At 48.6% G+C, this 25,718-nt stretch overlaps 1 protein-coding gene across 3 annotated transcripts in view; it reads right to left on the bottom strand.

Annotated features, from left to right (window-relative positions):
• Positions 1-21,800, bottom strand: part of DAG1 (dystroglycan 1) — a 48,666-nt gene extending 26,866 nt beyond the window's left edge. Inside the window, exon 1 of one of the 3 annotated variants that reach the window (XM_027523462.1) lies at positions 21,663-21,800. The gene's annotated coding sequence lies outside the window, so the exon portion shown is untranslated. Of the gene's footprint in view, positions 1-21,343 lie in introns of all 3 variants that reach the window. The other 2 variants (XM_027523463.1, XM_027523464.1) reach the window with 2 other exon arrangements.
• Positions 21,801-25,718: the final 3,918 nt, after the last annotated feature.

Raw genomic sequence — 25,718 nt, 5'->3', positions numbered from 1 at the left:
TCCTGTGCCACAATCACTGCCTGGATCACTGCCTGCTGTATTCAGCAAATGAGTAGAGGAAAATCCTGACTTCTTTGTGACAAAGAACAACCGAGAGTAAATTCACCAGTTATCAGGAGCATTTATCTACAGCGTAGCTTTTTTGTTTTCAAGTCAAGCTCTCTTTATAAACTCATGCTCCTCAGACACCTCAAGTCACTCAAGCTCTCTAAAGCTAAGAAGCAGGAAGTCACCCAGCACGCTCTTGACACCAGAGTTGCCACCTCTCATACCCCAAAGATTAGTGCTGCAAACTTGAGCAGCGGTCTCTGAGAGGGTCCACCCTGTAAACGACCGCAGCTAGTTCAAAGAAGAGCAATTTAAAGCGTGCATATGTTTTTGGTTTACCTGCAATGCAACCAGGGACCTCAGCTATCTCTTGCTTTTACAGACGATTAAGTGTTTGATTTTGACACTGACCGTGGAGCCAGGAAATCAACAAGGCCTGAACCTCAACAGGCACCTGAGACTCAGTGAGCACCTCACACAGGACTGAGGTGCACCTGCCTGGTACTGGTTACTCCGCTGCAGCTCACATCCTGCGGGATGACCCACAGCAACGAGTAGAGGGCCTGGGCACTGAAGCCTGTAAGGGGTTGCTTGCTTGCTAAGTCGCTTCAGTCGTGTCCGACTCTGTGCAACACCATAGACGGCAGCCCACCAGGCTCCCCCGTCCCTGGGATTCTCCAGGCAAGAACACTGGAGTGGGTTGCCATTTCCTTCTCCAATGCATGAAAGTGAAAAGTGAAAGTGAAGTTGCTCAGTCGTGTAGCTACCCCATGGACTGCAGCCTACCAGGCTCCTCCATCCATGGGACTTTCCAGCCAAGAGTACTGTAGTGGGGTGTGGGAAGGGGCACAACAGGCTTTAAAGGAATCACACCTGAAACATTCTCAAGGAGAATGAACATGTTCTAACTTCACCTACACCTCAACACTGGGGATGGGACAGGAAAGAGGTCAGTGGTTACCAAAGGTCGTAGCGGTCCAGAGTGGAGAGCTGCCAGCCTCCTAAATGCTGCTTCCTCGAGAAACCCACCCATCTCAGTCCTCCCTTAACAAATTAACCCTCCACTATGGTTTCCCTTCTTTATTAAATCCTCAGAACAGAGACAGCCCAGGGGCCGTATGTGATTTGTCCACATTGTCCTAACGATGGCACAGGAGGAACACAGGCCAGATCCAGGTCCTCCCACGACAGAAGAACCCACTTGGGGGACTCTGTCATAGGTCACCTGACACTCTAGGACACACGGGCTTCACTGCCTCAATGGACACCGCCGTTACTCCAAAGCTCTGACAACAGGGAAGGGCACAGCCTCGTGGGGCTGGGCTTCAGGCAGCCCAGAGCCCGGAACAAGGCTCCCTAGCATCGATGTTCAGGTATATCCTTCCTCTTCAGAAATTAGCTCAGTGGTTCTGCTAATTTCTCTAACAGTTAAGCAGAAATAAATTATTTTTGAGCAGGTGAAATCTTTTATTTTGTTGCTAAAGTCCATCTCACTCTGTTAATGTCGTGTGTTTACTTGTTCCACTTACAGCAAAAATCAAGAACTGGAACTCTTTTATTCAGTTTGTGAAATGCCTTTATTGAACTGCAACAAGATTAAGTAACTGAATACAAAATTAGATTTATTTTAAAAGACTTTAGTAAATAAACATATGTACCATATGTATCCATATCCTGGTTTCTAACTGCTACTTTAACTAAAAGAAACCAAGGCTCCTTGTGGAAAGGATTGACGACAGGCCAGGGAAAGAAACCTGAAACATCTTGCTGCACTGGAAAATCAGGAAGTGCTCAAACCATGATGAAGAAGACATGTCAAAAGAACACAGGAGCCAGCCTCTGTGTTCCTGCTAGCCAAACCTGGGACAATCTGGGCCTCAAAATGAATAATGACAAGAATGGGTGATATCACACTAAGTTATCAATGTGAAATCACATACACAAAGCAATGAATGGAGGCGAGAAGGCTCTTCGAGTGAGATGACAATACAGAAGGAATGATGGTCTTAGAAGCATCACTGCATGCTGAAAGCAGAGGGTCCAAGTCTGATAAGGAACAGGATATTTACATAATGTCCTCCCATGAATTACTTATTAATTGCAAAGGAAAAAATGGCAACTTTACAGAGGAAAAAACTGTTAGGTACCTTCCCAGCCAGGGCTGATCATCAGGACAAACCAGCATTGTGTACCTACTCACATGGGGCTGGTTATCAAAGACACTGTTGGACAACTGAGGAATCTAAACATGGAATGTATTAACAGATTAGACACTGTACCAATATGATATTTCCTCATACTGACAGACATATTGTGGTCATATAAGAGAAGATCCTTATTCTTAGGAAATACATGATTAGGTATTTAGGAGTGAAGGGGCATGGTGTTTGCCAATCACTCATAGATGGTTCAGGGGGAAAAAATGTATAGAGAGGGAAAAGAAAGAGAATGACAAAGCAAAAAGAAGGCAAAATAGAAACAAATAGCGACTCAAGGTAGCATATTTAGGAGTTTCCCGTACCACTCTAGCAATTTTTCTGCCAGTCTGAAGTTGTATCCAAATTTTGAGTTACAAAAATATAAGCTATGTGACATGAACATAAGTGCTAAGAGAAAGGAAGGTGGGGCATGGTCTGCCTCTCATCTCACGACCTCAGTTCTTCCCCGACAAAGCAGCAATGTTCATCAGCAGTCGTGAGGCAAAGTCAGCAGCAGATGGGTTCTGTGAGCACTGAGGGCCTAAGCAACCCCCGACCACTCACCTCACACCCTTGCACTCTGTCAACCAGCACCCCAGGCCCCAAGCTCCATGACTACGTGATTCAGAACACAGCCCACCAGGCCCCTACGTCCTCCTCTGTGAGGCGAAATGGGAGTATCTTAAAACCATTTCCCTCTAGAAACACCACAAATACAAAGTATACCAAAAAAGGACTTTGTTTATTTGTTTTAAAAGTGACTCGGATGATAATGGAATAAAATGTCACACTGGGGCCTGAAATTACTACACTGGGCTATGTTTGCTCAAGATTAAAAATAGTTTCATCCTTCCTTCCCAGGAGCCTTCCCTCCTGGAGGGAAAAAACCCCTGACCAGACCTTCACCAAGTTCAGAGGCCCCAGAGCTAAACACAAGCTCTGGGCAGGCTGAAACCAGAGTTTCCCAGTATCAGATTTCCCACTAACAATCCCCGGGCATGATAGAGAAGACACACAGTAAGCCTCGCAATGACGCCATCAGCCGTCAGGTCCTTTGGACTTACTGCAATAAAAGTAATTCACATGGAGGTTAAACAGATTTCACCAATATCCTACGACGTACGTACGTGAGAGGCTGGGTTTCTTCAGTAGCTTTCCACAAATGACACATTTAAAGTATCTCTAAACACTTAAACTAGGACATCTCTTTTTATTTCATTCTTACAAAGTTCAAATGGAATCACATAGCTCCTAACTAATACTTTTTACACTTTACTAGAACTGGAAGACCTCAGCCCGAGTAGATCCACCTCCTCACCCTCTACTGCTGCTTGTGGCACAGACCTGTCCAAGTATCCTGCGTGTTCTGGTCTGAAGGGTGCTCTCTCCCTCTCAGACATGCATGCTTCTGGCAAGAAACTGGTGGATAAAATCCTAGATGTAGAATTGCTGGGTCAAAGGTTATGTACCTTAGAACTGCTAGAGACTGGCAAAATACCCTTCTATGTACATTCCAACTGAAAGAGATGAGTAACTTTCCCCTTACTTTCACTAAAACTGAGTTACCGTTAAACTCCTTTATTAATAACATGAGATGGAAGAGGAAGGAGGGAGAGACTGGTTGAAAGAGCATGAGATGGCCTGCCCCCCTCATGCTGTTGGATTAATGGGCAGAGTGGGCAGCAGGTGTCATAAATTCAAGCTGGGAGTAATGGTGCTTCATAGTTAGCCAGTGTGAAAACAGGGGAGTGTGAGTGTCCAGATGACTAATGAATCAAAACATGGCACTGTTTTTCTAGTCAGACTTGACTACCTCAGGAAAATTGCTATGGAAAATTTACGAGCTAATTACTCCCAATAATAAGGTATCTGTGGTGCTCTCTGCTCCTATTGTGGGCCAGCCCTGGGCCAGGGTGCCTCTTGGGCCCATCCCAGAACAACTCTGGGCTCAGGGTAGTGGGGACACAAATACTAGTGCTGAGCCCAAGGAGGACAGGAGAGGGACACTAGAGGGCACTTGGGGGCTCCCAAGTCTAATCTTCATACTGTAGCTTCACTTTTCTGAAAAACATTAACCTTTTCTAAATCGTATCACTGAATCTAAGTTTGACGCCTGTTGTCTTTCAACTGAGGGGCAGGGTCTCGGAGGAATGCTGGAGCCCACCTGTCCTGGGGGTCACACCCTCCAGACTCTAGCAGCACTGCGGAAGAACCATCTGTCCCAGACCGGTGCAGCCATCTGGGAGAGGCAGTTGTGTATCTGAGCACCAAAGAAGTACTCACCAGTCCATTCCCACCTTCCTCTTGGATCAGCCTAACTTGTACACATGACAATTAATCCAACAGAAAGTGGTGCCCACCACAGTGACGGACATACCAACGTCCTAAGATGACCCTCCCAGCTCTACACCATGCTGGCTCCCGGTTCAAAAACTGCCGGCAAAAGCAGGTGACACAGGCAACTCGATCAGGATGAAGGGTAGACAGGAACCAGGAGCCACACTCTACCGTGAGGACAGAGAGGAGCAGGAAGCCCTTCAGCAGCTGCTGTGGCTCCATTACCTTTTACAGGAACACATTAAAATACTGAGGGATGAAATGACACGACGTCTGAGATGTGCTCCAAAACAGTGGCGGCTGCAGGGGGACAACAGTCAGGAGTGCAAACGCGCAAGACTGGCCCACTGATGAACGGAAGCTGATGGACGCTGGGGCTGGTGACAGGCCCATGGGATTCACATCACTCTGTCTTTGAGTGCGCTTGAAATTCTCCACAAGACCAAAAACAGGGAGAAGGGAGGAGGGTTCAGGATGGGGAACACATGTATACCTATGGCGGATTCATTTCGATATTTGGCAAAAGTAATACAATATTGTAAAGTTTAAAAATAAAATAAAATTAAAAAAAAAATTTTTTTAAAGACCAAAAACAAAACACAACAAAGGCATATCAAGAAAACTCCCAGCAGTTTAAATGTGAAGTGTACCTAAGTCACTCTTAGGTGTTAGAAGCCATGGAAAAGGATGGCTTTTTATCAGTATTATTCATGATAGCCAAAAGTTGAGACTACCCACATGTCCACCAACAGGAAAAGCAGTAGACTGTGGTATATTCATGTGTGAAATACTAAACAAAAGAGAACAAACTGCTGTACAGACCCACAACGATGTCAGAGACCTAGCATTCAGCAAGAAAAGACAGGCACCTCAAAGTACATACAGTACATACATACTCTATACCATTGACGTACACAAAGGTCAAGAAAAGTGTGAGACTTCACTGGTGGTCCAGTGGTTACGAACTCACCTTACAATGCATGGGATGTGAGTTCGACCCCTGGTGGGGGAACTAAAATTATGCCACAACTAAGACCCAACACAGCCAAACAAATAAAGGTCATGAGGAGAAAACTAGGCTCAAGACCAGAACAGTGGTTACCTCTGCGGAGATGCTGATTGGGTAAAGGCATGAGAGAACCTACTGGAAATATTCTATACCTTAATCTCAGTGGTCTATACATATATAAAACTGTCAAGCTGTACATTTATGATTTATGCATATTGCTACACGTAAATTTTGCCTCGGCTGTTTTTCACAGTGAGCGTTAAAAAAAAAAAATTAAACACTAATAGTCAGCAGGCGATTCAGTGAAACAACATCTATAACAGAATAGATTTTCAAGAATGAGATGACTCTGCTCTGGCCTGGGACCATTTTGGTTGGGGTCTGCTACTTACCTGCCACTTGTTAACACCTGAGGTAAAAGCAAGGACTACCTCTAAGGACCTTCACTCTTAGGAGTGAAGGACACCAGAGCAGCCAACACCAGAAAACATGGCTTTAACTCCTGCTTCACCACCTAAGCAACTAGCCAGATCTGCGGTCTGGACCTCACCAAATTCCAAGGAATTCAATTCTTAAATGTAGTGGTACAGATCTCGAATACAGAAAATTCAGCACTCCCCTCCCCGCCATGCCCGCTGCTGACATCGGCTCCTTCCGGCAGCCCCTGAGCAGTGCCCAGTAGCCTCTCCAGCCCTTCCACCAGCACAGCCCACGCCTCCCTGACTCTGGAATTCCTTACATTCTCCTTCCCAAAGGACAACCCTCAGAAAACTTGGATTCAAGGCAAGAAAACAAAGCCTGCTCGGCCTCCTTAGGCCTAAGCAACCTTGATGCATACAGAGGATGCAAAAATCTGAATGCACCTGGCTTCAAAAGTATTTAAGTGTAAAAATAAATGGAATTTTTAATGTGTGACTTTAATGAAAACACCACAGGCACATGGGAAGTGTCATAGCAGGGGAAGGCCAGATCAATTCTGACCCATCAATCACAAGACACCTCTTCTCAGGGGCAGTTACCATCTGAAGGACAATGAGCTTGCTATATATTGGGTTGGCCAAAAAGCTCATATGGGTTCTTCCATTACAGCATATGGAAAAACCCAAACAAACTCTTCAGCCAACCCCACTCACAGGTAGAGGCCAGCCGTGAGCAGAGCCCTGATCCTCCAGGGCCTCATAGCAACAGCTCACCCGGCAGCAGCGCTCTGAGGTGACCACGTGGTTGGCCCCACACCTGAGCCCCTGGCTCAGGCTGCTCATCAAATTTTGGGGGTAAGCTGGGGTGGGCTTCAGACAAGAAAGCCAGGACTAGTGGACAAGTCCCTGGCCCTGAACCCTGAGGCTATCCTCACACCGAAGCAACACTCACCTTGGCCCTCCACATGCCCCCCTCTCCAGCTGCCAGCCAACAACACTGGCAGCTGACATGCCTCCCCATCCTGTCAGGCGAGTCTCTGCACCCAGGGCTGGAGACCAGCAGGTGAGGCCACGACCACAGCCCACAAAGGGTCCCACTATCCTCCCAACCTCCGTGGCCTGATGGCGCAGATATGGCGAAAGACTATGGAGTCTGGCTGCTCTCTAAGCTCTGACCCCTGGGGCTGTGTGTGCCCTACGTGGAGAAGGCAGAGGCTCTGCCTTGGGGAGAAGGGTCAGTGTGGAGGAAGGAGAGAGGACCTGAGAGGGCCCTCTGTGAACCCACCTTGGTGAATTATGTTGTTTTTTAAAGTCATGACTCTTGTTTTGCATTTATTTATTTATTCACTAACTTTTGGCTGTGCTGGGTCTTCGTCCCTGAGTGCAGGCTTTTCTCTAGTTGCAGAGCATGGGCTTCTCATTTTGGTGACTTCTCTTGTTGCGGCTCAAGGGTTCCAGTGGGGCTCAGTAGTTCTGTGGTGCACGGGCTTAGCTGACCCGTGGCATGTGGCATCTTCCCAGACCAGGGATCGAATTCATGTCCCCTGCACTGGCAGGCGGATTCTTAACCATTGGACCACCAGAGAAGTCCCATCAGCGAATCAGACCAGAGAACACATCCAGCCTTTTCCCCTTGCCACACCTGTCACACCCATGCTGGGGAAACTGGTTTGACAAAGACGGTGGAGCCACTGAGAGGCTGAGCTGGCCTGACCTTTCCTCAGGCCCCACTGTCCTGCCACAGAAGTGGTGCTCTGGATCCCTGCCTATGAGCAAGATATGGAACAAAAGGAAAGCAAAGGCCCAAACCACCTCCACCTTGCCAGAAGGCCCAGAGCTGAGGCAGATCGAGCCTTTAGATCCAGCTGCCCATTCACAGTAAACACAGAGAAGGGCGTGCTGCTCTGCACCCTGGGACACAACTGCTCACTCTGGACTGGGAGAGACCCCACAGGTCTAATGGCCCAGGTTCTCCAGCAGATAACTGCCAGGAAACAGGACAGAGCAGGGAAATATAGATAAAGAAACTTAAAACACACGCCAATTAACAAAACATGCACAAATTAAACTGCAGTGCCTAAGGACAGACATTTGGGAGAATAAAACTATTTAAAAAAAAAAAGTAAGGAAGCAGCTACAAAAGGACAGGATGGGGTCACCTTGGGAAGGAAGGGAAAGAGCAGGCTGTGGCAGGATTGGAGCGTGCCGAGAAGCCTCTGGGGGAACAGATAAAGCTCTTTTCTTGACCTTATAAATTACTAAGCTCTACTTTTTTTGAAGGGGGGTGGCCTTGTTTTCTCCATTTTTGTTTTATTTTTTACACTAGTGAAGTTTTTTCCAAGTCAAAAATATATTAAGTAAATAAATAAGATGAAGTAAACATAAAACTGGGCTTCCCTGGTGGCTCAGCTGGTAAAGAATCCACCTGCAATGTGGGAGACCTGGGTTTGACCCCTGGTTGGGAAGATCCCCTGAAGAAGGGAATGGCTACTTGGACTGTATAGTCCATGGGGCCGCAAAGAGTTGGACACAACTGAGTGACTTTCACTTTCAAACATAAAACCAGTCCTGGAAGAGCTTGAGGGCTTTGCGAAGCAGCATTTGCAGAAAGTGAACAGCACCAGGAAGCCTGGAAAAGAGAGGGTGGCCTCACAGGCAATTGGGAGGGGACCTCCTCTAATTCAGGGGTTTGGCCTTGGGAACCCCACTGGCGGCTCACTCTCTGCTGCTTGTTAAGCTGGCACTGCAGCCATAACTGGTTCCCCCGGGCAGGGTAAAGGTAGTGTAGTTTTTTTAAACTGGGTGCCCCCAAATCCCGACATGTCTAGTCATTAGTCCCTTCACAGCAGATTTTCCTGACTCCCAGGGCCTGAAGGGTTTTTAACTTGCTCCCTTGGCAAAGCACACCAGCACTGCCTTTCAGGACCCCCAACTCGGGGCGAGTCCACCCTCACAGCCTCTGTTTCTGTTCAGCTGGCTCTATCTATGCGGCCAGAAGTCTGTCACCTCAGGATTGGCCAAAGTCACTATACTCGTCTCCCACCGCTACCACTAGCTGACCTGGCCCATGATGGCCTCCAGTCCCCACCCCTCACCATCCCCAGACAGTAACCCCTTGCACCCTTGCTTCCTACCTCCTCCGATGACTTGGGGATTAACAACGCAAACAGAGCAAGGTTCCTCCACACACTGGGAGTGATCCTTTCCCTCCCGACCTCTTGCTAAGGCTCACGTTCCCTAAGTCCTCTCCCATCTCCTCTTGCAGCTTCCCCAATTATCCCCAAAGCACCCTCCCACACACACACATACACACTCTCATGCATATCAGCACCACACCAAAATGGCTCCCCACAGTCAACTCTGCCAACTCCCTGAAACTTCACCTTGAAGGCCCCGCCAGAATCACGACTAAGGTATGGCATCAGGGTCAGGAAAGAGCCCCACAGGTCACAGACACGTCAGTGTGCACCTGAATGTCAGCCTGGCTTTGAAAATAACCTATTACTGCCTGCCAGCTCTGTGAGGTCCTCTCCCCGATCCCTCACATCACACACCTTAAAATATATATACAAAACACAAATGACCTTAACCCAGTCACCCACAATCTCTTGACAGTTTTAATACTTTTGTGCTTCAGACAACCTAAATGAGCAGCCTAGCGAAGGAATGTGGACATCACTATGCACACCGCTGGGCATCCTGCTTTCTCCACCCCAGACCCAAATCTGAAATCAAACTGCCAAGGTCGATGATCCCCCTACAATGATAAGGAGTCTGTAGTGCCTGCAATAGAAATGGACTACTTCCACAGCAGGGTTTCCTTCTCTTGTCCTGAGCATCAACTCCTCACAGTGGCCTCCTCTGTGAGGCCCTTCCCTGACCCAGAGCTACTCTCAGGCTGGGAGAAGCCCTGTGGGCTCTGCTTCCTTTCAGAGGATTTAGTGACCATTTAGAGATTTTCCGCTCCCCTCTGGGGGGTATCAGGTCATTTTCTTATCTGATAACAGCCAACAGCTTTATCCTCAATGCCTCTAAAACAAAGGTCAGAGACCAAATGCCTTCACTATCTGGAAATCACCTGGAGCCTTCTCCAGTAGGAACCCACAGGCAGGCAGCTCCCTCTGGACACAGAATCATAAAGCCTGGTGCTTTCATTGTCCGGAGGCTGGAACCCAATTTTTGTCTTTAGGATAATTATCCTCCACTCAGAAATCAGGCAACAGTGCCTGTACCCTTATCTTCCTTATACTCAGCAGCTCTAAGCTCGGTTTGTCCCTCAGGGAGTCAAGGAAGCCCCAAACACTTCAGGTTTCTAGGAAAGATGCTGACTTTACAGAGTAAGGTTCTGACATTCCAGACTAAATTCACCCTGCTGCTGCTGCTAAGTCGCTTCAGTCGTGTCCGACTCTGTGCGACCCCATAGACAGCAGCCCACCAGGCTCCTCCGTCCCTGGGATTCTCCAGGCAAGAACACTAATTTTAAGACTTAAAATTCCTGTTCTAAAGAGTTCCAGCCCTACAGCTCAGCTGGACTGTATGTTCCAGCTACAGAAACTGCTACTGCCCAACATTCAACCAGGCGCGCCCACTGGCTCCAAGTCTCTTAAAATGCATCTGCTAGCTGAAAAGTCAGTTTTATAAGTCCCCTAGTCAAGAAGTCATATGGTCACATGGGGAAAAAATAAGTATATGTTAAAAAAAAAAAAAAAAGCATACGTGTAGCCCTTTGAAAACCAAGGGCTTTTCAAACCAGGCATGCAGTGCAATTGAATATTCAGAGATAAATATTATACAAAAAAAAAAGGAAACCAAGCACTTCTAGTCAATCAATTCATATGACAACCTTGCCAGGCTGAGCTCCTTCTACCACACTAGTGAGGCTCGAGAAAACAAGCTGGGCCCATCGAAGAATCGCCAAAGGAGCTCCTCACAAACACCACTGTCCAGCTACCAAAATCCTTGATCCTCAAACTATTTTTGTCTTTTATTCATCTTGCTGGGGCCAGTCCCTCCTGGATCAGCCACTCTAAGAGAGACAGCACAGCACGCAAAGCTCCACAGGTCAGCGAGTAGTCAAGCCAGTGCTGCCTTTTGGGAAGCACAGATGGGAGAATCCCATGGACAGAGAAGCCTGGACACAGAAGTCCACAGGGTTGCAAAGAGTTAGACATGACTGAAGTGACTTAGCACGATGTGCTCACAGCCTAAGGCTTTTTAAAAAAAATATATGATACTACTTGGTACACATAAAATATAATTACATATGTAAAATGAAACACAATTTAAAAAAAGCCTGAATCAATCACTTAGCCTAAGAAACATGTCCAGCCTTTATTAAATATTGGGCTTCCCTGGTGGCTCAGATGGTAACCAATCCGCCCGCAATGCAGGAGACCCAGCTTCAATCCCTGGGTTGGGAAGACCCCCCTGGAAAAGGGAAGGGCAACTCACTTTAATACTCTGCCTGGAAAATTTCATAGAGCAGCCTGTCGGGCTACAGTCCAAGGGGTTGCAAACAGTCAAGATGCGACTGAGCAACTAACACTTTTTTTTTAATTATTAAATACTAGACTCTCAAGTTTATACCAGAAAAAGGTACAAGTGTAAGAATAACAGGTACCAATTACGGAGAGGTGTAGGACTCACTACCAGAAAGTTATACTTTCTCTTCAGCAGCCTACCGGGATGAGATTCCTGATTTTCCTGAGGCAGCGGGGACAAGAGAGCTCAGGACCTCTGAGCTCTCTTGGTATATACCTGAGAAGGTATATTCCCTTCTCAGGCTCAGGTTTCTACTGCTGAGGGTACTCAGTGTTTTCACTGTCCAACCTCATCGAACTTGTACCACAGGTCCTTGCCTGTCTTGCTAAAAAGCAAGGGCCTTTAGTGGGTAGACCTCACCTCTTGGGAGGTCACGACCCAAGAGACCATAGCATGATGAGGCACTATCTGAAAGAACAACTCTCCTTTAGAAAACTCAGTATCATTTATAAAAAGAGCTGGCATCTGCAGTATTATCTCAGCACAGCAAGTTTTATTCCTTTATTTGATAAAAACGAGTGCCACTCCCAATCTTAAAACGGAGAAGGAAGCAGATCACTCTGCTCAGGTAGCAGGTTAAAATAGGCTTGAAAATTTTTTTTTTCTGTAATAAAAGAAAAAAAAACGTAGGAGGAAGGCAAACATCCAGGGCAATGCAAGTACCAGCTGCTCCTTTCACAAGACACTTCCCAGAAAACAAAGAAACTGTGCATGTTGAAGCATCATGGGAAGAATGGATTTTTTTTTTTTTTTACTATGAGCAAGAACAATTTCAAATCGAGGCATTCGTGGTATAGTGGGTAGCTTAGCTGCCTTCCAAGAACAACTTCCAGGACCGTTCCAAAGTCAACCTACCTGGGTTTTAGAGGAGCAAATTTCTCAGTGGCCTTCCAGGCAATCAATATAGACCTCATGTAGAAAAGGCCTTCGCCAGCTCCAGGAAGGCCTGACTGGGCCTTCTCCATCTCCCATTCCACTACCAGCTCGCTCAACTACCCTGCTCACAGAACCTGCTAAACAACTGCTGATGACAAACCTGGCTCCTTATCTGATGCCAACACCCTCGAAAGAGAAGCAGCCAGTGACCTCTATCTGTTCACTCTTTAAGTCTTTAAGGTCTCCTTTAAATCATTAAGTATCTCTTACATTTTTTTCCCAAGGACACACTGGCCTGGGGTCAGGAGAACTACCTGATGGGTAAGGCAGTTTGGTATCAAGAGAGAGCTCCCGTATCCAGAACAAATCTGTTTCTTAATAGGCTGAATCTCGGGACTTCCCTGGTGGGCCAGTGGCTTAGACTGCATTCCCAACGCAGGGGGCCTGGGTTCGATCCATACTCAGGGAACTAGATCCCGCACGCCACAACTGAGAGTTCTGCATGTCACAACCAGGACCCAGTGCAGTCAGATAAATTTAAAAACACACACACACATTTTAAGTTGAGTCTCTCTGGCTTCCCCTATCCCATATTCCAGCATTTCACATCTTCAACAAATTCTACAGTTGATTAAGGCCAAAGTAAGTTTTTCCCCAGCTCTACTGAGATACAACTGAAGGCCAGAATAAATTTGAAAAGCAAGAATCTAAGTCCAGTTTCATTCACAAATAGATTAATCCGATGCTTCCCAGTGGATTCAAAACACAACAAAGGCCCGGGGCAACTCCCCAGCCTCGTGTGACCAGCACTCAGTCACCCTTGGGAGCAGCAGGCCTGCCTCTCCAAATATGGCCTGAGATCTGCCGCAAGAGTGAGCTCAGCCCTGGAAAGGGGTCCACAAGAATGCTGACCAAGACATAACAAAATCAGAGCGCAGCCCCGAGGGCAAACAGCACCGGCACCGTGGCTCAGAGCACTCCTGAATGGCAGGGCAGCCTGTGAGGAAATGACGGCTCGTCGGGCTCGTGGCCCCCTCAGCATCCCGTTGCCACAGCAGACTGAAGAGAGGCCACGGCAGGCCGGACACTTAAGTGGAGGGCTGTGCACAGCCCACAGTGGGCCCCATTCTCCCTGGAAGCGCATGGCAGGAGGGGAGAGGGGAGGCCGGGACATTCCTTCACCCCCTCACATGGAGGGAAAGGGCACAGGCAGCCCAGGGCAGCAGAGGCCTGCGGAAGAAGACAGCCTGAGCAGCCATTTTCCCTTCTAGCTGCGCTAGCCAGAAAGGACCCCTCCTGAAAAACCAGAAGGGAGTCCTAAGGTGCCAACTGATTAAGTCATGTGGATGAGGTGGCCTACACAGGTGTCCTCTCTCTGGTCAACAGTGTCCAACCAGAAGGAAAAAAAAAATAAACAAACTCAGGCACCCCTCAGTCCCCGTCAGCCCAGGGCTCGTACTGCAAGAACAATCAATCTTTCCCGCTAAAGATTTCTTCCCAGTGCCCAGGAATCCAGTCACTTTTTAGACTACTTTTAAAACTGGATAAAGCACATACTCAGACTGGCAAATGCAGTGTGTTAAGTCTGACTATTGACCCTCCTGACAAAATACTGTGATCTTTTCCAGGGAAGCAGACACAACAGCTGGGAATAACACAGAGAAGGAAAGGAGACAGGAATTCTGTTATCTGTGACTTTAATGAATTCTGTTTTTAGATCTTTAATAAAGAGTTTCTAGTCTCCTCCTACCAAGTTTCTCTACTCAGGCAATTCAGTCTTCCCAACCTTGCTCAAAAGTCTAAAAATAAAAGACACTTAGTCCAGGATGCTTAACATAACAGGTGGGGCAAAGTTCTCGACACTTCCTCATTTTCCACAAGACCCAGAATGCCCCCCTGTTCAAGGACTACTCATCAGGCTAGTCTCTACTACTCAAAAATCCAGTATGTGAGGCTCCCTGAGGTCAGAGCAGATCCAACGCAAAGACAACCCACCAGCCCAAGCAGAAGCAGGAACAGGATATTTACAGCGACGAGAGATGAATGCTTTATGAAAGCATTTCTTGTATAGTGAGGGCCCAGAAAATGGATGGTGTACCACGTGCTGATTAACAGCCAAATAAAAAGAAAATAGTATTTGCAATTCTATCATTGACTTCATCATTTTCCTTGGCAAAAACCAGCTAAAGAATCAACCCAGCCCTGGAGAACAACTAGGCTAATTAAAAGAGGCATTTCCGAAAACCAAGGCAGAACTGGTTCACTTCGGCCACAGACAGCCTCAGGAGCCTCCTTAAGTAATCCTTTATCAACCCCTGGAATTCCCGGGGGAAATGTTCCCAGTGCAGTGAGAAGTAAAACAGAGACAACTCTAACATTTGCCAAAACAGGCATCTTCCAACTCCACGAATTTGTTTCAATGGGTATACATTAACACCAGCTATTAGAAAGGACTCTGTAAGCAGTGCTTCTTATTTGTGGATTCCCATACTCCATATACAAAAACTCAACATCCACAGAAATGAAGAGCAAACGCCAAAACAGACGAAAATGGGCACTGGCCTCTTTTTCCCTGAGTATGACACATCCTTCCAAGGGCTTCACTCGTCCTTAAGCTTCCCTCAACTGGCACACTCCCCTATACTTAGGGTATCTGAGGGCTGTGACTGCCTCAGGAATGAATCTGTGGCTACACATACCCCCAATGGCAGGGAATATCGAGTCTTGGCCTCCAGGCAGCTCCAAAAATTGCACACACATGCAAGTCACAGAAAAGAGACTAGGGAAAATGTACACAGTGCTTAAAAAATGACATTCAATACAAACCTGCCTCACTTGATGTTATAAATGGGCTCCTTCAAAAGTGTAAGTCACACTGCACTTTTCCCAAAAGTTTTATATTTAATATTGTGGAGGTAAGAAAAAGATTCTTAAAAAAAAAAAAAAAAAAAGCTACGTACAAAGATGTCAACTGCAATATTATCTACTATAACTAAAGTAAGATTAACAACCGTGTAAGAACTAAAGACAGGTTAACCATCAGAAATGTTATATTTATAGAACAATGAATACTATAATGCTGGGAGGGCAAAAGCAAGATTAAAAATTAAATTTTAACTCAGTAAAAGTGCTGCCCAAGAGCCATCTCTGGAGGACACCCAGGAATCAGGGGATGCCGGCTGCTTCTAGGGAGGGGAAGCAGTGACCGAGGGGATAGATCGAAGAAAGATTTATTTCCCCTGTGCAAAAATCCTTTAGAATTCTTTGAGATTAACCATGTGTTGTTAGCATTAAAGAAGGAATAAAGTTGGGGAAGACAAGAGATTTTCCCCTTACTTTCGACTTTTTCATCGTCCACGTTTCTTTTTTTAAATACATGTATTATTTAATACAGCGTTTGCCCCACTACAGTGTTTTAAAATTCCATGATCATTTTGCCAAGTACGTGATTATCCCTCCTCTTGCTTTAGCAGCAACCTCCCTTTCCAAGTACCTTTCTTCAAGCTCTAGTGCCAGGCTGCTTTAAAACCCTTATCTTAAGGGGACTTCCCTGGTGGTCCAGTGGTTAAGACTCCTCATTTCCACTGCAGGGGGACTAAGATCCCACATCCCGTGCAGCAAGGACAGAAAAAAAAAAAAAAAGCCTTATCTTCCTGGAGAGCAGAAGCCCTACAGGAAAAGAAGGAACCGATATTGGTGAATGTCCACAACCAAGGCGGCATTACATACACCACAACCACCACCTCCAAAGGAAGTGGGGCGTGCCACTCAATCTGCCCACACCACCAGTCACCCTTTATTGCCAAAGGATGACAAAGAAAATGAAATGTCTTCTGTAGAGTCAATCTAGGATCAAAAAATTATAAACAGTTTCAAAACATACAAAATTAATTTCGATGTCTAAAATTTAGACAGGGGTATTTTCAAAAATAATTAGCTCAAGAAGGTATAACTGAGAAGCAAAACCTAAACACTATTAAATGCATCACAGGATGTGTAGGTTAAAGACACTGTTATAAAAATGATTTTTTATATTCAGCTGATTATTCCCATTAGGATTCTACTTGTAAAATATAAATTAAGTCAACATACTGCAAAAGTTCATTCAGATTTACTTCATTCCAACAGAGAACACAGGACAGTTTCATCAACTTAGACACACTCAGTTCATGATACTGTACCATGGCAGGCCATCCATCCTTCCACCCTGGACCCAGAGCAAAGCTAAGAAAATGCTTAGCTCTCTCAAACCCAAGGAATGGGAAAATAGGAAACCCTATTCACTAGGGCTAAATTAAGCCCTCTGGCTGGTGTAATTTTGTAAACTACTCTAAAATCCTATTTATAGAAATTGCTATCTGAGCAGTATCACTGACTAATGATCAGAGTGAAGAGTGGCGGTCAAAAGGCAAAGCAGGTTATGCAACTCAAAGGAAGACTACTTTAAATTAGTGCCCAAAAACATGGGCACACACAGACCTACTGGGAAATGACCAGATTAATTAGCTGCATATTGAAAACCACCAACATCTTATTCCAGGACTGGAGCGTCAACCCAGGAACAGCAGAGAAAGATGGGGGCTTAAGCAACAAAACCGTAACACTGGAAAAGCACAGAAACACTCCTGAACGTGGAGGAGGGAGAAATCCTTGACCAATACACAGAGCACCTAGAAGCCCACACTACCTGTATTCTCACTCAGAGTTCCCTTATGGTTCAATACTCTAGTCCCCCTCTGGGTCCCCTTCCATGTTCACACCCGCATTTCTTACTTCTCTGATACTCTGGAAGCCTCCAGCCTCCAAGCCGTTACCCTCTTGCAGTCGCTCAAATCTAAACAAGGTACCCCGGAACCTGGAATATTGAGTCAAACTTCTCATTGCTGACTTCCTACATTGGTTAGGAAAAAAACTCTTAAGACGGGACTTCCCTAGTGGTCCAGTGGCTAAGATTCCACTCTCCCAACGCAGGGGGGCCGGGTTCAATCCCTGGTTGGGGAATAGATCTCACATGCGCCAACTAAGACCTGGCACACCAAGTAAAAATAATAAATAAACAAAATCTTAAAAAAAAAAACAACTCGGAAGACCTCACTCTTATTCTTGCCCACCCGCAAAATCAGTCTATCACCACTTGCCATTCAGCTCGACTAGTTATGTGCCTCTTATCAACAAGGCTACAATCAAAAAAAAAAACCAACTTAAAAAGGAAGCATGGGGTAAAGGGGCTCTGACGTCACACCATCATGGGACACCTTTAGTTTGCCTTGCACAGGTCAAATGTGCAAGTCACTGGCAATTCTTTACCTGAAATCCAGTCTAAAGCTACATTACACCCACCATGATTCTGAGTATCTGAAAGTATAGATGCTTCCCTCTACCTACCAAGTGGGTCAACAAGTTGTGCTCTCTCGTTAAGTTTACCTCTTTTTTGCCCTGTTGCTTGCCTGCCACAGAAACTCAAGCCTTCCCCACTTCAGGCAATCTAGAGGCCCTTCTTTTTTTTTTTTGGCCATGCCACACACCTTGTGGGATCTTAGTTCCCGGACCAAGGATCGAACCCAGTCCTCCGCAGTGACCCACAGGGTCCTAATCACTGGACCACCAGGGAATTCCCTAGGGGCCCTTCTTTATTCGGAGTTTCTCAAGTCCTTATCAGTGCTTGGCTAATGCAGCCTCATATCCTCATCTTTTCACTGTCAACCTCCTGCCTCAGTCTGTGGTAGATCCCTCCTGGTACCAGCAGCATTCAGGTCCCTAACATCTGCTGAACTGGCTCATCTTGAACCTTCTTCATCTCCACTGCCCTGCTGACCACTGTTCTAGTTCAGAGCCACTATCTCCCCAGTGGACCACAGCAGTAATTAACCAACCTGTCTCTAATCCAGCCCAACCTCAACATTCACAATGGGGGCTCACTTCTGAAAACCCAGAGCTGATCCCATCACAGTGTGTTTTGAGATCGCCAAGGTTTCCTGTTCTTCCATAACATCAAACTTCTCCATGTGGCCTTCTGACTCCAACTCAACCTTCCAGAACATACAGAAAAACAGCCCAGCCTTCTCCCCGCCCCAGCCCCTTTCCTCTGTTCACTTCTTTTTCTTCCACGCAATTGTGACCTTCTTGCCACCACTCCTTCACCAATCAAACCACTAACCCTTCTTGAAGGTCTAGCTCAAATCTAGTTCTCCCCTAAGGTCTGCCCTCTCCAGCCTAGGACCCAAGTTCATTGGCTTACTTTAGTACAGTGCCCAGAGCCACCAGTGCAGGGCTCAAGAAGGCTCTGATAAACCCTAGATTTCTGAAAATAGCCCCTCAAAGCATGTTCCTGGAGCTCCATGTGGGATCACTGATCCCTTTCTCATATCATCCCAGCATTCTGCCCACCACCAAACACCTGGGCTTGGTCTTTGCCAGAGAAGGACCCAACTGAGACCATTATTAGTTTGATACAACACAAACACAGATGGGTATAGCCAAACGTCCAACCAGGGTTCAAATCCTAAATCCGCCACATGACAGCTGTGTGACCTTGGGAACATTCCTTCATCTGTGACTCAGTTTGCTAAGCCACTGGAAAGGACTCTCAGAAGCATTCACAATAGTGCACGTAGAGCAGAAACTCCGAAGGCCCTAGACTGTGCTGGTGTAGATCCATCGCATCACTGATCTAGAGCTCAGGAAAGGCTGGAATGACTGTGAGGTTAAAGGACTGAACACGCGCTCATCTGCCTCAACAAGGATGAACACGTATCTATTTACTTCAGGGGTTAATATACCAGCCCTGCCCAAGAAAAACTGCGATGCTCCCAGTTCAAGTGAGAAATAAGGTTAAGATTAACAACAAAAAAAAATGCTATGCTTCTCCTTTCGTAAACAACAACCCCAGTCTAAGTGGCCCAAGGGTCCCTCCAAATTCCACCATATTCAATGTTCAAGAGACACTAGCAAATTTACAAAAGAGGTGATTTAAAGCCTTGGTCATGTTAAATATTCTGGCCCACACATTCCTGAATAGAGCCTCCTCCCCCATCACAGCTTGGAATTCCCTTTGCTCAAACTTTTCAGCCAGCCTCCTAGGCTGGCTCCTTCACCCTCATCTGTCCTCTAAGGGTTTAACTCAGAGCCCTAGGTCCTTTTCCCATCCTCTCCTGCACCACCTATGTGGCCACCAACAAGACCTTTCTAAACATAGGTCTGGACCACACCACTCCACCGAGGAAAACCCTTCCCAGACTCTGGCACCTTGAATTTGAAGTCTGAATTCCTTGGCACAAAAAAAAGGCCAGGGGCCCCCACCTCTCAAGCTGGAGGACTCACAGGTGCTATTTTAGGCACTCATGTACATGTGGTTCCCTGAGTCGGGACCTTGCTGTCCCCCAGCTAATTTCTGCTGGCCCTGCAAGCCTTGGCTCAGGAATTCCCTCTCTCCTCAGGCTCCCAAGAACCATCTGAGCACACTGAGTGGGCAGACACTATCAATCACAGGTCCTCCATCCCCCACTGCCCACCATACTGACTTCCATAAGGGCAGAACCAGGCTCTTTCTTAGGGCTGGATAAAAAAAAATTGTTAGGGCTTTTCTGGAAAAGTATATGGACAAATCTCAATGAACTTTTTGGCCAACCCAATACATGGGTCCCCTGGACCTACCACAGAATCTGGTAAGTAGTGAAGTCAAGTATTTGTTAAATAAATGAATGTACTTTGCCAAATCACTTTTTCAGAACAGTGAAGGCTGGCTCTCTGCCTCTTTCAACAGAGGTACACAGCAACACAAGCTTTCATGTTCCAATCAGATGTCTGTTGCTCAAATTGCATTGCTTGCGTCTCCTTTCACACAGTATCCTGCAAGCCTTCAAGAGGCTCATCGAACTCCCTCCCGAAATCTCACTGCTCCAAGAAATGGCTCCTCAATCTCCTTTAAGCACGCAGGCCAGGAGCTCTGATTACTTGGCTCCAAGGCCAGCAAAGTTCAATTCAACTTCTCCATATTCAAACTATGCCTCCCATGTTGAATTCTTTTTTAAGAAAAAAGCACATCCCCAAATTACCTCTCTCAAGAGCTAAGCATAGAACAACCTGATAAAGTTACAACAACCCATCTACACCAAACTCCCAAACACCTGGTAGCACATTCAACTCTTCCTCTGAACTGATGTCCTGTAAACACCACCTCCCTGCACAGAAGTCTGGCTTCCAAGCCAGGAATCACGTCTACTCGCTTATTTAGGGAAGCAGCAGGCCGGGCTCTTAAGTTAGAACTCTAGGCTATAACCGTGCTGTCCCAGGCCGTGTAGCTCTCACCAAGGCCAAACTTTACGGTCACCATAAAAACTCATTCTGAAGTTCACAGGTCTTAGAGCTTCTCAAGTCATAGAGATTAAAATATGCATTTTACATCAGCAGCTGAGATGGTGTGAAATTAACTTGAAATTTACAGCAGAAGCCTTCTAAACCCAGAAAGCCATTTCTCCGAAGACATTTTTCCAAATATTCCTGCAGGTGAAGATCGTTTTCCAAAGACTAAGTGAAAAGGTGAAAAGGTAGCAGCAGGCTTCCAAAGAAGCCCAAGTATGTCTGTGTGTGAAGGGGTGACCCCAAGCCTCTGAGCTCAGGCTCCGGCGGCTGCGGCGCCCTTCCCCGCCTCCTGAGGGGGCTCAACGCCCCAACCTCGGGATCTGGCCAAGCTGGGAGGCGCGACCCTCGGTGGAAGCCCGGGAGGCAGTCCGCAGGCCGGCCGCACACGCCCGCGGCCGACGCGCAGGCCCCGCGTTCCCGGGAGCGCGGGCCGGGCCGAGGCCTGGCCCATCGCCGCGGCGCGCAGCCCGGGCCCGGACTCTGGACGCCCCCAGCCTGTGCCTGAGGGGCCGAGAGCAAGGGGCGGCTCTACCCGGGCCCCGCCGCCGCCTCACCCGCAAGGACGTCCGCGACCGTGTCCCCGCCCCGGGCCAAATAGCGAGCAGCAGCAGGTGTTCCTCGGGAGGCTCCGCCGGCGACGGAGATGGGGGGCCTGGGCTGGCAGGCTCGGCGGCAGTGCACGGGCGGCGCACTCACCGAGCGCCGCCGGGCGGGCCGCGGCAGGTGCTCGCTCTTTCCGGCCGCGACACGCTGCCGCCGCCACTGCTCCCCGGGGACTCGGCGCGAAGCTCCCGCCTCCGCCGCCGCCGCCGCCGCCGCCGCCGAGCCCCAGGAGCGCGAGCGCCGCACCGCAGCCTCCGCGCGAGCACGTACCGGGCGGCGAGAGGGCGCGGAGCGCAAGGGCGGGGCGCGCGACCGAAGCCTAGCAACCCCCTGACACGCGAGTGCCGCAGCCAATCCCGCGGCCAGCTCCGCGCGGCGCCGACCGGCAGTCCCCGCGACGCCCGCTTCTGCCTGCGTCGGCCGCCCCGCAGCGCGTCGCACCCGCGCACAGGCCCCGCCCCCGTCCGCGCCGCTCCGCTCATTGGCCCGCCACGCCCCCGCTCGAAAGGACACGCCTCCATCCTGGAAATCCCGCCCGCGGCCCGCCGGGTCGGTCCCTGGGACACGCCTCGGCCCGTCCGGGTTGCCCGGAGAGCTCAGGACTAGCGGTGGGGGAGGGGCTCCCCACCCTACCTCAGGCATTTGGGCGTCTGACAGACATCCAGCCTACCCGGGTGGTCAGGCTGGATAACTTGGCCCGGCCGCAACTGGCCACCCATAGACTGCCTTCCGCCTTCCTGATTTCCTTCAAACTCAGATCAGGTTATTTGTAAACCAAGAAAACAATCAGGAAGCGTCCTCCAGATTGGAACGATGATGGCCCCGTTGCCCGACTCTTATATTGATGGGGAAACTGAGGCGAGGGCCGGAAGAACAGGAAGCCGGCCCCTCTCCGGGGGGCCTAGCCCCCAGCAGGCCGGCGCGTCCGGGAAGCGCCTCAGGCCTGACCCTCCTCCATCCTCCTCCTCCTCCTGCCCTGAACACCCGGAATCCGATGCCTCCTCAGCCGCCAGAAATAGCTCTGACCCGCTGGCACTGGTCACTCGCTCGAGGCCCCACATTCTTTCAGGGAGTTGGGTGAATAAAGGGCTGGGAGTTACTGCTGAGGTCTGTCTCCCTTCAAGGAGAGGGTCCTAAAGACTCTCTCACTCTCCCCAGGGCTTACCTAGACCCACTATCTCAAAGGCCCCAGACTCCACAGATAAGGGATGACTCTGGGGATGTGACCTGAGGTGGGCTCTGTTCCCCAAACCCTGTTCAGGATGGTTCCATCCCCTTCTGGGCCCGGGGCCAGCCTGGAATTCCAGGCCCGCACTCTTGTCAGCAAGTACATTCTGAACACAGAACTGGCTGCTGCCTGCCTCGGATTCCTCCCAGAGAATCCCAACAGCTCTTGGTCTCCCCTGCTTTCTCCCCCTCGATAGGGAGAACTGGAAGAAGCAAATTTCAGAGAGCAAAAAGAACGCCTTGTCTCCAGCACACATACCTGTTTGTGATTCTTTATACTTAAATGCAGAGGCTCCAAGGTTCATTCACTGGAAATGAACTGGAAAAAGAACTAAAAACCGGGAAAAAGTCCCAAATTCCCTGATCATCCCTTGGATGTTAAGCCTGAAAAATGGATGGCCTCTCAAATCCAGTTTTAAAACTCTGCTGCTTCATAAAGGCTAAAAATGCAGGAATTTATTCAGGTTTATAAACAAAATACATTCTTTCATTCACTCCTTCAGCTTACAGAGTTTCCCACCCACCCAAAAAGGCACACCAGACACTGCTTTGCAGCTTGAGATTCTGCTGGGTATTTTAGTGTCTGACTATATAATTACATATGTGTGTGTGTGTGTGTGTGTGTGTGTGTGTTTTCCCAAAACAAAAGACAGCAGTGAGTACAGGCCTCATCCCTCATAGCATCTACACAGAAGCTGCTGTGTGTGTGTGTGTGTGTGTGTGTGTGTTAGTCGCTCAGTCATGTCCAACTCTTTGTGACCCCATAGACTGTAGCCCACCAGGCTCCTCTGTCCATGGGATTTCCCAGGCAAGAATACTGGCGTGGGTTGCCATTCCCTTCACCAGGGGATCTTCCTGATCCAGGGATCGAACCCAGGTCTCCTGTGTTATAGGCAGATCCTTTACCATCTGAACCACCAGAGGAGCCCAAAGACTACTAGCTGCTCTTTGGTCCTCACTGACCAGCAGTGGATGCTAGAGTAACAGTCCTTCTTCATTTTTGGCACTGGTCGTGCTAAATGAGGCACCAGGCTTCAATCTGGCCTCCAGAGTCCCAGCACCCCATCCATGCCCAAGCTCCCCCAGAGCTCCAACCAAGAGAAGGTCTCGCTACCTTGACTAGCTGATGCCAAAAGGTGGGATAGGCCCTTCCTAGTCCTAGGAGGAAAGGAGCAACAGCCAGAGTTTGCCTGAAACCCTTACAGCCAAATCTTTCCAGTCCTTGCTTCTCCAGGTTTGGGGCTCATTGGTGATGCTGTGGTCCCAGGCTGGCTCTGATGCTCTTCCCTTCCCCCAGTCCTCCAGCCTTGGCAGATCCTCCCACAAGGCCAGAACAGCTGCAAGCCTTGGGCCTCATTGCTGGCTTTCTTATTTTTGCCTGGAGGTGGGGTTCCCCCAACCTCCTATTCCTTCAGGCCCCGAAGGTAGGGGGCCTGGACAGCCAGCCTCTTGGGGCCTAGCCAGTCAGCACTGGAGCCCAACCAGCCCACATGGAGACCACCCCAGAGTAAGAAGGGAGGCCGACAGTCTTCATGGGCCCCTAGGTTGGTCAGGTGCTGTAAAGTCAAGGCCCTGTTATTTCCTGGAGTCCTGAAAGTTGAAGCCTTTCCCCTCCCGGGGGTCTCACGGCTCACCCTAGGGCTCAGCACAGGGTCCCCAGTGACTCACCCTTGGGAGATTATACTGGAACCCCAGCAGTGCCTAAGCCATCGTAGGTCAGGCCTGGTATTCACAGCCAGTTGGAAAGCACAGCCAAGAGTGAGGCCCAGGGCACACCCAGGAACAGCTGCCCAAAGGCCCCACGTGGTATGCACCCAGAGAGAACTGATCAAGAGATGGAGAATGAGACCCTTCAGGCGTGACAGTCGGCCCTCAACTCGCCTGGCCGTATAGCCTCCTGTGCATCCTCCACCCTCCACTTAGACCCCCAGTCAGAGGCTTTGGGAAGATTATCAGATTAAGTAAGGTTTGTCTTCCGCACTAGATTAAGAGCCCTCAAGGCCAGTTACGTGCACCTGCCTGATCCCAAGTCGCAATGATCGCCTAACATCACGCGCGTAATAGAGGCTCAACTTCTGTTTGGGAAGGTAGGAATCAGGGAGTGCTGGCTGCCTCTTGGTTGGCAATTATTCCCCAAAAGTCTAAGCCTTGTACAAGGCCCACAGCAAATGACCCAGTGCTTACTTGGGACTGATATGATTGAAGCAAGGGCTTTGGTTCTAGCTCAAGTGAAATCCAGCAAACATCTACCTGGACCAAACTTTCTTCTGGTCCTAGGCTTCCAGACCTTTATTATTCTAGCATATTCCCTAGGAACTGAGGGCCAAGGGCCAGTGCCCAGCCTCAGACTTTTCCAGAGAGAGGGAGGCTGGTATTCCTGATACTCCCCCAAGTCCCCCAAGGAGAAGAGAAGGGGTCAGTGCTGGCTGAGGGTGGAGGCCCGATGATACAAATGCTGGGCCTGCAGGCCTGCCGGAGGCCGTGGGCTTGGCGAGCAGGAACAGCCAAATCAGAGCAAGGGAGGGGTCCCTTTTGTCTGGCTTTAACAGAAGGCAGATTGTCCAGCAGCTCTGGCAGAAAGAAAGGGCTGATAAGTTTATCCGGGAGAAACTGCCAGTAGGCGTGTTTGCTGGTCACTACCAGCCTTCCCAGAATGCAGTTCCTACCCTTGTAGGACCCTCTACCACAGCGCTTCCACCTGACCCCTTCATACGTGTCTGGCCAGGGCCTTCCTCTAGCCAGCCAGGTAGCTGGCCTACCAAGAACACGCCGTCCTGTGGGGACAGGAACTCCATGGAAAGGGTGAGGGTTGGTCGAATGAATGAAAGTCACCTCTCGGGACTTCCCTGGTGGTCCAGTGGTTAAGACGTTGCCTTCCAAAGCAGGGGATACCACATGCCTCCTGGCCCCAAAAAACAAAGCATAAAACAGAAGCAATATTGGAACAAATTCAATAAAGACTTAAGGAAAAAAAAAAGTCACCTCTCCCCTGGAAGGACACATGTCTGCTGCCCTTTCCCTTAGCCACATTCCACTCCTTTCTGACTCAGGGATAAGATAGTCCCCCAAGGCCAACTCTGGGTGATTATTCTCAAAACG

The sequence above is a fragment of the Bos indicus x Bos taurus genome, chromosome 22 (genome assembly GCF_003369695.1).
Source record: "Bos indicus x Bos taurus breed Angus x Brahman F1 hybrid chromosome 22, Bos_hybrid_MaternalHap_v2.0, whole genome shotgun sequence".
NCBI lineage: Eukaryota > Metazoa > Chordata > Mammalia > Artiodactyla > Bovidae > Bos > Bos indicus x Bos taurus.
This window is presented reverse-complemented; position numbering and strand designations above follow the sequence as displayed.